Genomic DNA, 3,933 nt, shown 5'->3' with positions numbered 1-3,933 from the left:
TTCTAGGACTGGCTTGCTCCTTATAAATAGACCCTTAACCTTCAAGAGAAGGTGTGCTTAGTTTTAGATACAAAAATCTTCTTGGAGGCTTGACAAGTTGAAGAGGAGATAATCCATGGCAAGAGGCCATCCTAGCACCCCTATGAGCGGCTAACCCCCTTTGTGGGGTATTGATGTAACCCTATCCAAGCACAATGGTTTGATTGTATTTAATTTCTAGATTTTCAATTTATGCATGTTGATTCTATAACTATGAGGATTGCTACAATTGATTTCTGTTCTTCATATTAAATGCAATTGTTTTTAAATTCCAAAATCAATATTTGTGAAATTCTTCTCTTGTCTTAGAAAGTATTTTACTTTTATTGATCTCAAATCATTCTTGTTTTCTGTGATTATGAGGATGATGGTTATACAATGGGTTTAATTGACATATGATCAATAGGATTTGATAGGCCATGCCTAGGGAAGACGGATTGTACTACACCCTAGTTTAGTGTAATTTAGGTAGACAGTCCGTGCCAACCGAAGATGGGTTACACTTATTCATTGATTGTATGTATCCTGTTAAAGATTTTGATAATTTATACCTAGGAAAGACGGGTCGTACCGCATCTTAGTGGTTAGGTGGACGATCCGTGCCAACCGAAAATAGATTATGCTTATTCTTTAATAAGGTAGTTTCTTGTTTATTTATAACATGCATAGAATAAATTTCTGGGATTAATTATGATTAGCCATTGTTGTGCGGATAGAGGTGAAGTCAATACCCTACACTCTCTCTCTTATTTTAAATCTCTTTTATTTTCATGCACTTTAGTTTTAAAGAAAATCAAACCAAATATCTTTTTAATTAAGTTAATTTTAATCTTTCAAATTTTGATAATAAAACCCCTGCAGTCCTTGAGGTTCGGCACCCTCTCTATAGCCGTATCCTACAAAGATTCGTTCTATTGCGAGTGGTTATTTTTATAATTGATATTTTTGGTCACAAAAATACCACATCATGTACTGTTCGCAAGCGAACGTTTTCGTGGTCTCCCATGCGAACGTTCGGCCAAAAAGTCCAAAGTTTTCAAAATGCCCTTCCAGCTGTTCTTAGTGACCTAAAGTCCAAATTAACACTCTAACTAAGCTACCTAAACCTAATTAATTATTTGGGTCATTATACAAACGATTATGGTTATAAATCTGAAGGTGGAGTAATAAAGATGACTAAGGATGCGATGGTAGAGATGAAGGGACAAAAAAGTTCAAAGAATATCTATAAACTGTTGGAAAGTACAGTTGTAGGTGGAATCGCCTCTGTGGAGTCTAAGCCCGATTGTAGTGTTTTTATGGCATATGCGTTAGGGTCATATGAGTGAACGGGGCATGTTGGAGCTTCATATGAAAAATCTGTTGAAGTGTGTCAAAACGTGCAAACTTAATTTCTGTAAATTATGTGTTATGGGGAAGCACGATCAGGTACAATTCAAGACAGCCACGCACAAGACAGATGGCATTCTGAACTATGTTCATTCTGATGTTTAGGGACCAGTGAGGATAGCATCACATGGGGGACATATTTCTTTCGTGATCTTTATTGATGATCTCTCCAAAAAGGTTTCGATATACTTTATGCGGTACAAATTAGAGACATTTGCCAAGTTCAAGTTGTGGAAGATGAAGTGGAGAACCAGATTGGGAAAAAGGTTAAGTGCATTAGGACAGATAATGACACTGAGTACATAAACGACAAGTTTAGGGAATTCTTTGAGCAACATGGTATAAAGAGACATTTCACAGTATGCAAGACATTACATCAAAATGGTGTGGCAGAAAGGATGAATAGGTCTATTGCAAAGAGAGCCCAATGTCTCAGGTTGAATGCTAGACTTGCAAAGATTTTCTAGACTGATGCAGTGAGTATGGCATGCTACTTGATCAACAGATCACCGAGGATAGCATTAGATGAGAAAGTTGCAGAGGAGGTGTGGACAGGTAATGTGGTAGATTACTTTGGTTTGAGAATACTTAGTTGTCCAACTTTTGTGCACATACGTAGTGAAGAACTATCGAAGCTTGATCCAAAGTCTAGACAGTGTGTCTTTCTTGGATACGCGTGGGAAAGGGGTTAAGGGTTACAAGTTTTGAGATCCGGAAGCAAACAAGGCGGCGATCAGTAGAGACGTAGTATTTGATAAAAATTTCATGTTAAAGAGTACTCAAGATAAAGAGCCGCAGGTGCCAGAAAGCAGTAACAGTGGTAAGCAGGTGGTGCAAATGGCGTTAGAGACTCCTGTGCAAGAGAACACTTCTCCTCAAGGTATAGAGACCTCTACTTCAGGAGTTGAGGAGCATAACACTGTAGCCATAGACAGACCTAGATGCACTATCAGGCCACCATCCAGGTACAATTTTGAAGACATGGTTTCTTATGCTTTTGTCATCAGTAGCGGAGATCCTATTACTTTTTAATAGGTTGTCAATAGCCAAGAGAATAGCAAATAAGTCGGTGGTATGACAGAGGATGTGAAAGGGGTTGATTACGAGGAAATATTTTTTCCAATGGTCAGACATACTTCTATCAGAACGGTATTGGCGTTCGTAGCTCATTATGACATGGCATTGGAGCAAGTAGATGTGAAACCAGCTTTTCTCCATGGTGATTTGCCTAAATGTCTATTTTTATTTGTACTTCATTGAGTTTATCGACTTTATAAATTTTTGATCATTTTGTTCAATTTTTTTTTTTGGGGTGGGGGTGTAGAGCTTGTATGAAGTTATAATTATTAGTTTTTTTTTTTTTCCTAAATTGGTAAAGAAAAAAAAAAAAAATCCAACTACCTGGTTAGCACTGTCCGATGGAACCCAAATATATATAAGAGCAGGGCCGGCTTGCGAGAAGTTTAAGTGAGACATTTTTTTTTATATATTTAAATATTTTTTATATTATATTTATTTTAATGTTTCTATTATAGTTTTTTATTTAAAAATCAACATTCTTACTTTTTGTAATGCATAATTAGTAATTAAGTTTTTATAATCAAGTTTTCCAACATCTCATTTTCAATTGATAATATGGATAACCATTCAATTTTATTGTGATATTTTTGATCTTATATAGGATTTTATCAAATTTAATTTTTTTTTTTTTAAAAAAAAAAGTATTTCTGCAAGAGCAATTGTAACATTGTATTGTCAATAAAATTTTATAAGCGATATATATATTTAGAAAAGAATAAAATATTTTTATATAATTTAATATGTCAATCAGAACAGTTTCTTTTATTTGTAATATTTCATTTAAAACTTTTTTTTAATCACTTATTAGATATAGAATGACTTATCGATTCAAGAACCTTAAATAATAAGACTTACAGGTTGAAACTTTCCATATTCTTCTAATTCAAATGGACGTTAGAGAAAAAATTATGAATGTTGGAAACATTTATGCACTTTGGACTTTCACGAAAATAAAAATTAGACTTTCAAAAAAAATAAAATAATCGAGCTTTCCAAAAATTTATGGATGGTAAGACTTTCCATGAATATGAACAATGACTTTCAATTAGTAATTACTATTACCATAATTAGGGGGCGGAGCCAGAATTTTAGTTCAGAGGAGTCAAGATTTTTTTGTAATAAATGAAAAAAAAACTAGAGTTAAACAAAAAATAAAATACGCACTTAATTAAAAGGGAAATGCTAGGTGTTCTAGTGTTATCTCAACTGTGATGCGGCTTTTAAAATTACCGTTGAATCATTATTGACTTTTAATCTATTGGTGATTTTAAAAGCCACATTACAATTGGGAGAACATTAGAAGAGCACCCAGCATTTTCCCTAATTAAAATATTAATTAGTTATTAGTTTTTATTTAAAACAGATAAATGTAACTTACAATGTAATTTGTCTCACCTAATGTGTTAATTTATTCAATTACCCTTA

This window comes from Corylus avellana, chromosome ca2, assembly GCF_901000735.1.
Source record: "Corylus avellana chromosome ca2, CavTom2PMs-1.0".
NCBI classification, from domain to species: Eukaryota; Viridiplantae; Streptophyta; class Magnoliopsida; order Fagales; family Betulaceae; genus Corylus; species Corylus avellana.
Note: the sequence above shows the minus strand (reverse complement) of the source record.